General features: G+C 50.2%; 1 long non-coding RNA gene across 1 annotated transcript in view; it reads left to right on the top strand.

Annotated features, from left to right (window-relative positions):
* Positions 1-228: 228 nt before the first annotated feature.
* LOC120386416 overlaps positions 229-12,839 on the top strand; it is a 28,908-nt gene continuing 16,297 nt past the window's right edge. Inside the window, exon 1 of the long non-coding RNA XR_005589708.1 lies at positions 229-285. This is a non-coding gene — a long non-coding RNA (uncharacterized LOC120386416). The remainder of the gene's footprint in view (positions 286-12,839) is intronic.

The raw sequence follows: 12,839 nt of genomic DNA, 5'->3' as shown, positions 1-12,839 counted from the left end.
GGCTGCTTGGCTGCATGCTGTTATTAGAGAATATGCCAGTGGGGAAGGTCAAGGTCACCCAGGGAGAGAGCAGGAGGTTTTTATACATTTAACACCAACTTTCAGACAGCAAGGAACCCAGTGAAGCCACAGAGAAGGAATTGCCTTGCCCTGCTGTCAGTGGAGGAATATTTGCACTGCTGGGTTGTTCCCATTTTAAAAGCAGAAACATTATCTAAAGTTGTATCTGTTCTAATACAGCAAACTTGCAGCCTGCCATGTGGAGATGTCGTCTCCAGAGCAAAGGTATGTTCCAAAGTTTCCCTGCAGCCAGATAAATGATGATACCACCTGGGGGTCCTGGGATGAAAGGGGCAAAGCTCTGTACAGACATTATCCAGTTAAGATTCACAAAGAAACTGTGACATAAATCTGGGATATAAAGTACAGGAATCACTTTAACCACCAGTGAAATGCAGCCCCCTTTGAGGCATCATATGGCAACTGTTTAACAGCACACAGCCGACTTAGCCAACATATTAGAGTTTGCAGTAGTGTTGTGCGTGTGCTGCTCCCAGGATAGTAGAGACAAGGTGGGGGAGGGAATATCTTTTATCGGACAATGCCTGTTGGTGGAAGAGAGAAGCTTTCGAGCTGCACAGAGCTGTGGCTTGAGCTTGTCTCTTTCACAAACAGAAGTTGGTCCAATAAAAGATATTCCCTCACCCACCTTGTGGCCCCAACATATTAGGCCAGGAAGTGAAGGTAAATACCATATCCAACTGACAGTGAAGGGGGATTTAAGAATGCAGAATTCAATTACACCCGAACAACCTCTGACCGTTGCACAAGGTCATTGGGACGTCTAGTGGCCACAAAGAACCAAAAGCACAGATTTACGTTTTATCCAAAAGGCCAAACCCCGGGCTCCTGGCAGAGCAGAGCCATCTGGTCAGGTGGGAACAGAGGGAGAATGGAACCCTGCACAGGTGGGCCATGCAGATGCAGTTCCCTGAAGCCCAGGACAGTTAAAATGCCCGACACTGGGTTAGCACCTCTCTGCCCCAGCAGCCAGTACCAGGTCAAGGGGGAGCGAAATCAGGTGTTTCTGTAGCAGAGAGTGAGTTGCTCTAAAGCACATTCCATCCACTGCCCCACTCCAGCAGTCAAGTGAAAACTGGATTTCCAAAGCAAGAGGCAGGTCTCCTGATAGAGTGAGGCAGGGAGGAATGGGAGGAACCCAGAGACCTCTCATGGATCAGTAACTGAGGAAGCCAAGATGCATTGGGATTGGGTGCAGAATAAGCCCCAGCTCATATCAGCTGTGTAAATGGCAACTGTCCAGGAGATGCATCAGCTGGGGGCTGGTCTAGGTGGAAGTCCTCCTCAAACCCAGCTTCACCTCATTATTGCAGCAGAGGCTGGGCCGTGGTGACGTCCTCCCAAAGCGTCCCTGTCCCCAGTTCTTACACTGTCTGTATGTGTCAGCAGGATCTGAGAGAGTATCAGGGACAGTGAATTTCACAGTAACAAAGGCAGGAGAAGAAAGGGGACAGCAGAAGGGTTTGGAAGGGAACAAAAGACTATGGCACATGGCTGTGGGTCAGAACCAACTGATGCTGGAACAGTGGGACCATGGCTGCAGGGAAGTGAGAGGTGCTAGGAGACGGACACTCCCCAGAAGGAAATCACTCTTTCCTCACAGGAAGACGTGGGGCCTGGGATTGCTGCTCCTACCTAGCTAAGTACAGGCTCATGTTCTCCTAACACGTAAAGAATAAATCTCTCCTACAAAACGAAGCCCTGTGCTCAAGCACAGCAGGACACCCCATAGGCTGACACAGCACCACCCGGGTCTCAGATGGCACTTCCATATGGCGGGCAGCAACAAACACATCATTTCAATTATAAACACGGAGGTGTTTCTATTGCACAGAGAGGCACTGCTGCCTGCACTCCCTGGGGCTAACTTTCTCCTTGGCTTCTGGGCCAGAGCAGACAGAACCCCAGTGTCTCTCAGAGGGGACGTTTAAAGGCTGTAACGACTGCATTAGCAGCAAACTCCAGCAGCGCTTTGGACCAGTGTCAATGTAATCAGGGAAGAGAGAGAAGGGCAGCCAGCACCTCCGACTTTAACAAGCAGGCGACGCCCCGAGGCAGGCAAGGCTGCTCGGGGCAGCTCCGCCCATGTGCTGCCCCACAGCAGGACTCCCACCGCCAATGAGATGCACTCCCCCAACCATGCATGCTCTCCTTGACAGCACTCATCGCTCGCTCGCTCTCTTTGGCCCCCCTCTCCACAGTCTCAGCGCCCCACAAACATTAATGGGAGGGAAGAATACTATGATGGGGAGCTGAGGCCTGGCAAGATTCAGTGACTCACCCGTGGTCACACAGGGACTCTGTGGCACAGCTGGGAATTGAAGCCAGATCTCCAGTGCCCTGTCCAGTGTCTCAGCCACATAACCATCCTTACATTGTGGTCACAGACCTGTGTGAGAGAGACCCCTGTGTGTGCTCCCTCCTCACAGTGCACCAAGCTCTCCCCATAGGGGTTGCTCTGGGCATCTGCCTCAGACCAGCCACACACTTGATAAGCCACTGAACCACCATGAGAGAGCAGCGCCTGCCAGCCACTCCTGCTCTGGGCTGCATCATTGGAACCACTGACCTAGAGACAAAAGGTTCACCTGGGCCTGGCCAGTGCAGTGTTGATAACTCTGTTCTGCACCCACCCTCTGCAGTGAAGGTTTACATCCTTAGAGGCAACATGAAAATACATGTGCACCCCACCTTTGTGACTGTTCCTGGACATGGATGCTAAAGCTGCTCACTTAGGAAGTTTCACATAGCATCCCTACTACCCCCATTACCATGTACGACTCAAACTTTCCTTTGTACTTGCTGCGTTCACATCCTCAGCATGTGGTGTGCTGCAGAGGCAGGTTTCTGACCATTCTGGGGTTTCTGCAAGTAGGACATCTAAGGCAGGCCAGGAAAGACGTTGAAGAGCAACTAAGTAAGGAAACAAAAACTAACAGCAAAAAAGTTAAGTACATCAGTAGCAGGAAGGCTGCCAAACAGTCAGTGGGTCCCCGTGACGATCGAGATGCTGAAGGAGCACTCAAGGATGACAAGGCTGTAGTGAAGAAGCTAAATGAATTATTTGCATCTGTCTGCAATTAAGAGAATGTGAGGGAAGATTCCCACACCTGAGCAATTCTTTTTAGGTGAAAAATCAGAGGAACTGTCTCAGATCAAGATGTTAAAAGAGGAGATTTTAGAACAAAGTGATAAGTTAACCAGTAATAAATCACCAGCAACAAATGGTATTCACCAAAGAGTTCTGAAGGAACTCAGATATGAAAATGCAGAACTACTAATTCTGGTATGTAAATATATCACTTAAATCAGTCTCTCTACCAGGTAACTGAGGATAGCTCATGTAACACCATTTTTTTTAAAAAGGCTTCAGAGGTGATCCTGGCAGTTACAGGCCAAGAAGCCTAACTTCAGTCCTAGGCAAATTGATTGAAACTATAGCAAAGAACAGAATTGTCAGGCACATAGATGAACACAGTATTTTGGGGAAGAGTAAACGCAGCTTTTGTAAAGGGAAATCATGCTTCACCAATCTATTAGAATTCTGTGAGAGAGTTAACAGGCATGTGGATAAGAGTGATCCAGTGGCTATAGTGTATTTGGACTTCCAGAAAGCCTTTGATGAGGTCCCTTATCAAAGGCTATTAAGCAAAGTAAGCAGTCATGGGACAAGAGGGAAGGTCCTCTCATGGATCAGTAACTGGTTAAAAGATAGGAAACAAAGGGAGGAATACATGGTCAATTTTCAAAAAGGAGAGAGGTAAATAGCGAGATGCCCCCAGGATCTGTACTGCGACCTGTGCTGTTCAACGTATACATAAATAGGGAATATGGGGGTGAAAAGTGATGCAGCAAAGGTTGCAGACAGTACAAAATGACTCAAGATAGTTAAGTCCAAAGCAGACTGTGAAGAGTTACAAAGGGATCTCACAAAAGTGGGTGACTGGGTGACAAAATGACAGATGCAATTCCATGTTGACAAATACAAAGTAATGCACACTGGAAAACATAATACCAGCAATACATACAACATATGGGGTCTAAATTAGCTGTTACCAGTCAAGAAAGATCTTGGAGTCACTGTGGATAGTTCTCTGAAAACATCTGCTCAATGTGCAGCAGCAGTCAAAAAAGCGAACAGAATGTTAGGAACCATTAGAAAGGGATAGATCATAAAATAGAAAATATCCTAATGTCACTGTATAAATCCCTGGTGCACCCACACCTGGAATCCGGCAGGCAGTTCTGGTCAAGCCATCTCAAAAAAGATGAACAGATTCAGAAAATGACAACAAAAATTATGAGGGGTATGGAACAGTTTCCATTTATGGGGAGATTAAAAAGACCGGGCCTGCTCAGCTTAGACAAAAGATGACTGGGGTGGGGGGAAGGAGGGGAATAGGATAGAGGTCTATAAGACCTTGCCTGGTGTGGGGAAAGCAAATAGGGAAGTGTTATTTACCCCTTCACATAACACAAGAACCAGCAGGTCACCCAGTGAAATTAATAGGCAGCAGGTTTAAAACAAACAAAAGGAACCCAAAACACAGTCAAATGATCAACCTGTGGAACTTACCAGGGGATGTCGTGAAGGCCAAAAGTATAACTGGATTCAACAAAGAATCAGATAAGGTCCATCAATGGCTACTAAACACGATGGTCAGGAACACAACCCCATGCTCCAGGTGTCCCTAAACCTCCAACTGCCAGAAACACCTGGCACTGGCCACTGTTGGCAGACAGGATACTGGGCTAGATGGACCATTGGTCTGACCCAGCGTAGCCGCTCTTCTGTTCGTATCAGCTGTGATGTCAGATGTACAGGACTGAGGGGCAGGAGAGGGCAGACTAAGAGAGTGAAAGCTCCTCTCCCAACACACACATCTGCACGTGCAGTAAAGGCAGCCACCCCCTGGGTTCGTGCTGTTTGTGCGTAGTTTGGTCCTGAGTGAAAATCTTCCTTCACTGACCCCGGCCTGAGCTCTGCTGTGATGGAAGAGTCGCCTGCTCTCCTGCTCCAGGGCCGAGCAGTCTCTCCTCTGCAAGCAGAAAGAGAGAGGTAACAAACTATTTCATTTTTACTATTTGTATTTGACCTTTTTATATTGTTTGCTTTTTCCAGCATAATCTCTTAAGAACATGACTGATGATTTATAGCAAAAGAATATCTGTACAGTGGGTGCCGTGCTAGCCCTCTCTCCTGCTGCTTCAGAGTGATTTACTTTGGGATTAGCTTCTGATAGAGAAGGGCTCGGCTGACGATTCTTCCTCATATATCAAAAGGGAAATCCTTAAGACATCACTATAAAACAGCAGGAAAGAGCACCTGCCTGACTCATAAACTTATATGATGTGGTTTAGTCAGATAGGCCATCTGCTTCCCTTACATACCCATATGTCCTTTGCTGTCCCCTACTATCTCACAGTTACCGTCAGTGATTTTCTTCTTTACTTCTATGAAGCTAAAATAAAGGGAATGAATCAAATGATCAAGTTTCATGCAGATGGGGACAAGTGAAGTGGCCGTTGCCTGTGCCTCCTAGTTAATGCAATAAACAGCCCTGGTGAAATCCGGGCACCACACACCTTCTCTTAATTAGACCCATCTTAACAAGTGAATGGGCCAAATCCGACCTTCACTTCCATCTGTGCAACTCACCTGACTCAGGTGACAGGACAGAAGAATGTGTCTCCCCCTCTGAGTTATTCATGCCAATGCCTCGACATTCAGAGGAGTGGGGCACAGTCATCCCAATCCTGCAGCACACGTGGCTCTGCTGCATTTGGGTTCTGATTTTAAAGGCTGGAGGAGAAACTTGAATGTTTCTTATTGCTAGTTAACGTGCCCTCAGGTCTGAGTACACAAACCAACACCATGTCTGCATGTACAGTTACAGCAATCACACCTGAAACTGTCGATGCAAAGCAGCACAAACAAGTGGGTCTCTAGTACTTGAAATACAGGCACTTTGGGGATAACAAGTGAAAGTGGCGGAAAGAAGGGCCTTCCTGACACTCAGCTATGGAAGTCCCAGTCCCAGTTCTGCACACTGGTACTGTAAGCCCAGGCATCCTTGAGCAAACCACTGGCATCCCCTAAATCACATGAGAAAGCGTAATGAACCCTCGACAGCACAGCTCTTGGGCCCATCCCCTGGCAGAGGGGCAGACCCTGTCTCACCCCTCCACATTGCCACGTCCCCAGCTCTCTGCAGCTTTCAGGGGCATGTGAAACCTCTTGGATGAGTGGCAGAGTGGTACCGACTGGGGAGATGGCACATGTACATGCTTGGGCATGGAGGAGATGAAAACTGTCCCTGAAGGAACAGCAGCAGGAACGTGCATGGAACAAAATAAAGCAGCATCTTACTGTGAACCAGAGCATCTGCCCTGCCGTGATCTCATCACCCCTAGCGAACAGAGCTTTGGGGACTGGCATGTCCATGCACTTCACTGCATTGGAGGCACAGTGACACCTGTGGAGATTCTAGGCAGCCTGCCTGCCTGCCACCCTCGCGGCGCGGCGCCAGCAGAGCACGTGCTTGGCGTGCTGGGGCCTGGAGCCGCCCCTGTCAGTGAGGAGTGTTTGCTGCGGGAAAGTGCAGAGCAGCATTTCAGCAGGGGATGTGGAGGTGGTTACAGCAGCTGCAGTGAAACCGCCTGGCCTTCCAACCAAAGCTCCTGCAGCTCCAATTGCAGGAGCAGGAGTGAGCCGAGAAATGGAGTCTGGTTCAGCCCACAGAAAAGCTGAACAGGAGTCTCTGCAGAGGCCCCTGGTTCACGGGAGGAGGGGACTCCCACTCTTTACAATGACACTCGCATAATGACCTTCTCTTTGGGACCCAGGAGGCTTATTCATCCCGTCAGCCAAAGGGGTCACCCTACCCCTCCTCAGTGCCAGCCTACAGCTCTTGGCCTGAGCCCAGATTCCCAGCGATTGCATGTTCTGCTGGCAGCCTCCCTTCAGTCCAGGGTTTAGGGTGTAGCTGCTGCCCGGCCCACTGCCCACATCGGCTGCTCTCCAACACACTATAGAGGGGCTCCCTGTGCAAGGCACCTCAGCCAAAGGTATCACCAGGGAATGGACCTGTGACAAATACTGGCTCACCCGGAGTCACACTCCACCCAGGCAGCCCCAGAGGTTTGACCCAGACTCACTCCATCTCCTCTCAGCAGCCCGGGGTGGGGGAGCTGCAGGATAGGTGCTTCGGTCGTCTCTGGGATCCCACCGCCCTCTGCTCTGAGTACAGCAGGGAGCTGCAGCAATAAGCCAATATTCAGTGTATTTACTGAAATGGATGCAGCTGTGGAAATGCAGCTGCAGAGTCTCCAGAAGGTGGTAAATGGTCCGTTAACTTTTAGTCACAACTCTTCATTACGTGTAAGAATAATGGGTTCAGTTCTATTATGTCATTAATCAGCACACTTCCAAATAAATGCAACAGGAGATATTAAATCCCACAATAAAACCAGGCCATCCCCACCACCACCATCTCGCTCCTGAGGGGCCTACCAATAAATCTTGGCTCAAGCTGTAATGCTGATGGAGATGTACCGGCACTCAGTGCACAGCAGCTCAGCTGCAAGCCGGGGGGGCTAGTTCTCTGCTTCGTCCTGTTTGGGTATGGAGGGGCAGGCTGCTGCACAGCGTGAGGAGCTGCACCTGGTGCTAGCGCGGGGGGCTGGCAAGGGACACTCACCTGGGCTCTGCAAGTCAAACGCTAAAAACAAGTGTTTATTAAAACACAGACCAAATCCTCCTTGGGCAGAGGAGCTGGGAGCTGACTTCCGGATCCCCACGTTCCAAGCAGTTCACATACAGCACTAAACCAGCAGTCACCGTTCAATGCATTGTAAGGTCTTTGGGGCAGGGGCCATGTCTTTCCATGTGTCTGTGCAGTACCCAGCAGAACGGAGTCCTTCCTGTGGGGCCTCTGGCTGCTCCCGCAATGCACAGAGAGGGGATATGGCAAGGCTGAGGTGCATGGACAAATGGGGGGAGGGGAACTGACTGGGTGGGGCCAATCAGTCTCAAGGTGCAATGGCGACAGTGCCTGGAGACGCATGCTCAGGCCATGCCCACACGAGGGAGGGAGCACCCTGGGTTGCTGAAGAGAGAGACCGAGTGCGCTCACCAACATAATCCAAGTGTCCACATTCAAACCTGAATCTCACGGGATTTCCGCACCTCCAGCCAGGCCCCTCCTGAAAGCTGGACACAAGGCATCAGACACTTACTCAGTAGGTTTCAGCGGAAGGCTGCAATGGTAACCAAATGGACTCTGGTGACTAACTGGATCCCAGCTGGAAACTTTCCCAGCAGGAGTGAGAGCTGCTTTGAGGGATGGGAGGTGTCTGCTTCCTGCCTCGGAGCTCTGAACAATGCTGTGTTGCATGGAAGAGAGCCCGTGAGCATCCTCTATACAAATTCCCTTGGCACCCCATGTGCAGTTAAACAAACCAGGGTCAGACAAGACGGCGAAAGGAGAAGAGAGAGCTAGAAAGGAGATCCGCAAAGGGACGACGAGTAGCTGAGGTGTCCCCTTCCCTTCCAAAGCCAGTCAGGGTGAGCCCCGGGTTCACCATTGCGAGGAGCCAAAGGCCCATATTTGTGCACCCCCCACCCCCACTAACATGAGATGAGGTCTGTGGCAGGGAAACAAAGCCAATTTACCCAGGACCAGGGCTGAGAGGGAGCTCTTCAGAGAACACCTTGCCTTCAGACGCCTCCTTTTAAACCAGGGACTTGTTTGCTTAAGCATTCCTGCTGAAGAGCAGTGATCTCTAGGATGGCTTGGTCCCAAACTCGTTAGGGCAAGAGCAGAGCAGATCAGTTGACGAATGAAGGCACAGAAGGGAGAGGTGCTTTGCTCGCAATCCCATGTGGTCAGAGTAGAGTCTAATACTTCTGTGTCTGTGCTCCTTTGAGGAGGGCCAGAGCTAATATTTTTTGAGGGGATGGAGGATCAAAGGCAACATGTTTGGCAAGTCTTGCAAAAATGCCGATTCCTCTCCCCACTTCACCCACTCCAAACAACATGCCTGATTCTGGTGTCCCAGGCACACACCACATTCTGCATTAACACAAGTGAGTTCCAAGTGCTCTGTTACTGTAGACAAATAGGGATCAACTTGCCTGCAAACAGGGACCTCTCTGTTTACGGGGCTAGTCCCTGTTGTCTTACAGAATGTCCCAGGGAGATGGATTAGTGGGCAGGCGACAGGGGCCAAAGACCTGTGACACAGTCCTCAATTATGTGATACCTTTATCTAGCACACGGACACCATCTCTGCACACATGGTATATACGACCTCGGTCACCCATTTGGCCACTTCCCCCAAGCTGTCTGTATTCTGTGCTGCATGCTGCCCCTCACACATGGAGCACCCCCTCACACTAACCTGCAAAGTCACTACCCTCTCCTCTTTCAGCTCCTTCCCTGGGACCCACCTCCGCCATGACGGAAGCAATCAGCAGCCTACGCTGAGGGACTCTTGGGGAAAGCGTGTTCCTATTCTTTTACATATTTATACTTTTAAAAACACTTTCAATGGATTCCCAGCTGTATGATCTAATCCCGCTTGCTCACCATCCTGCCCATGCTTTGGTACACTCACTGGCTGAACTTTCTCTGAAATCAGGACCACAGAGGCAGAGACCTGGTCACACACACTGTGCCTGTTAAGGCTGAGTTCAGGTTTTCATGCTGCCCTCTGCAGCGAAGGGTGATTTCACACCAAGCCAAAGCAAGGTCAGCAGGGCACCTCCCTGTCTCTCTCAGGCGGTAGCGATGCCTTCAGCTGTTGCAGGTGAAACACAGAGCAAGGCGTTCCATGTCTCTGACGCAGAGCACCCAATAACTGCGTCACACATTTGTTTTGCATCCTGTCCCTAAGCCTACAGGTGATTATGTGATACAGCAATGACCAGTCCTTTCCTGTCTGCTTCTGCCTTTGTTCCTTCTCTCCTTCATCAGTGGCTCATCAGGACGAGCACCCACAAGCCAACTGACAGATCGATAGACAGACAGATTCTGATGGCCAGCACCCGCCATGCTGAACTCATGACAATCCAGCCCTGCAAGGCCGAAGACTGTCAGATTGCCAGGCAGCAGCAAGGCCCCGAGCCCTGCCTGCCCCTCAGTAGGCAGTGGGCTGTTTCCCTCGTCATAAAAGCAGTGGGTGTCAGCATGCGGCCCCTCCCATCACTCCTGCTGCCACCTCTCACTCACATCCTAAAGCACGGCCCACTACTGCCGTTTCCCTGGTGCCCAGCCAGGTCCTTCAAGGGCTGGCTGAGGGCATCGCCGCAGGCCGTGCTTACCCTGGAAACCAGCTGGGAGACTTTCAGAAGCACAGCAAGGCAGCGGAGGGTGTTGTGAGCCCCTGGGCCTGGAATTAGCCTATTTCTAGGGGAAGGGGTGGCTAAAAAGAGAGAACATGCTTGAGTCCTTTGAAATCAATGCGCCAGGTGCCGCATGCTTCTCCCCTGTGAGAAACCTGCACACAGAGAGGGGTCTATGGTGGGGTAGGGGTGTCCACGCAGAGGGCAGTCCAGCTGCCGGAGGAGCCCCACACTGCCAGAGCCCCTTTCCCCTGTAAGAGGGGTTTGCAGACCGGGGGGCAGGGGACAGTCATCCAGCGGCCTGCGCCACGCACACACATCGCTCTAGGGCAGGAGCGCCGGGATTCCAAGGGTTCTCCTTGGAAATGCACCTGGCCCAAGGGACGCATGCCATGAAGAGAGCTGCTCCTTTCTGCCTACCGCCCACTTCTCACACCCACTCACAGAACCTCTCCTGGAAGAAGAGAGGCTCCAGCATGCCTGCAGAATAGGAGGATGAATGCAGAAGGATCACGGCTCCTTCCCCCCTTTTCTCTGCCCCGACTACTCTGGAAACTAATTAGCCAGTTCGCTGTCTTCTGCATACCCAGAGCTTTACTTCTCTGAGCCACAGGGGAAGAGCTGAGAGACAGTAAGGGCAGATACATTTATAATATAGACAAGAGTTTTGTGCAAACAAAAATTCTCCACTGATTTTCGGGCAATTTCACTACTCACCGCTCCTTCAAAAAATGTCAGGACAATGGATGGACACATCAGCCCAAATCACAAACAATCTTCTGCACAGCATTTCATACTCACAAGTGTTGAGGAGAAGCAGGACTGGGGGAGCAGCCATCTTTGTAATTCCCTCCTGCTTCCTGCAGAAAATGTCCAAAGTGTGGACATGAATTTGCATGTTACAGCTTCCATTTTGGCCAACATCAAGAACTATGCCAGGGACCTCCAGAACTAAAAAGCACAAGTCTCTTCACCTTGCCCTAAAGAGCTTGGAGACGTAATAAGAGGACTCACAGCTGACCCAAATCATTCACTGTTTAGGCTCAGAGGGTCCTCTGGGGCGAGGGGAACCGTGGGACACGCTTGGGACGATTGGCCACACAAAGGCTCATGGCAGATATGTCCATCTTCAAATCTCTGATTTCCTTCCTCCTGGCCACAGAAGTTTCACTCTTCCATTCAGGGAGCAGAGTAAATGCCATGTGACTTAAATGACCAATCGACCACACACAGCTGCATAGGAACAGTGAATAGCAAACGGTGAATCGCAGTGTAAGTGACAGTCTATGCACACAGCTACACCAGAAAAGCCCTCCAGTGGAGACACAGCTGTTCTTCTGCTGGTACAGTCAAACCACCTCCCCAGACAACCACACTGGAACAGGAGTCTTGTGCTGGTAGAAGCTGTGTCTGCAGCAGGGATTTTGCTGGCATAGCTCTGTGAGTTAGGGAGGTGATTTTTTTCATACCCGTAACCAACATTTTTCTGTGCTGGCAAAACTTTGTACGATATGCCTGGCCAAAGTTTGCAAACAGCCGATGGGCTGACCTAGGTTCCCACTGAGTCTCAGGGAATAAATTATCCAGCATGGATAGCTGTCTCTTCACTAGGTGGGACCCAACAAGCCTTCCCCACCTCTGACTCTCTGTTAATAGTGTAGTCAGTATTAGAAAGTGGCAAGTCCTGTTCATAGAGCCCTACCCAGTAAAGATGGGTGTGTGACCATGTTAGCAGGCTCAAGCGGCCTAGAGTGGTAATTCTGCAGACAACAACGTGCTTGCAGTCCAGTGGATGCATGGCTCTGTGGTGTGCACACATTTGCAGGGATCTCGTTCAGGCAGCTGCCAGGATCAGGTAGAAATCAAACCCCCAGCTCAGTGGGGATGAAAAATCCTCTCATTATTTAAGCTCTCTTCATTTTCTTCCCTCTTTTTAATTTCATCTGGATGAGGCTCTGGGAGTTCATTTTTCTCTCTGCAGCAGGGTAGAGCAAGCAGAGGTTTTCCAACTCTCTGGAGACATGCCTATAAGCCTACCACAGAGTGGATAAAAAGCTGCATAAAAAGACCACCCAAGGGACTGGGAACAAGTGGTCCCACAGGAAAGAAAGACAGAGAGAGGCATTTTGTTTGGAAAGGCTGAGGCACAGACAATTATCCAAAGCAGAAAAACAACAGCATGAAATTTCCTGCTCTGCTTTTCCCTCTGAGAGCTGATAACCAAGAGAGAGCTCAGCGGACTCTGGGCACTCATTGTTTTGAAGTTGAGCAAACTGCCCTGGGTGGATACGTGGGGGGTTGTGAATTTGTGTGCATGTGTGTCAATTGAGTATGAACATTTTCTTATGGACTAAGCTGCTTTTCCCCTAGGATGACCCTAAATAATTGCTCATTCATGCCCTACAGCAAATAA

The sequence above is a fragment of the Mauremys reevesii genome, linkage group 18, assembly GCF_016161935.1.
Source record: "Mauremys reevesii isolate NIE-2019 linkage group 18, ASM1616193v1, whole genome shotgun sequence".
NCBI classification, from domain to species: Eukaryota; Metazoa; Chordata; order Testudines; family Geoemydidae; genus Mauremys; species Mauremys reevesii.
Note: the sequence above shows the minus strand (reverse complement) of the source record. Positions and strands in the feature narration are given on the sequence as shown.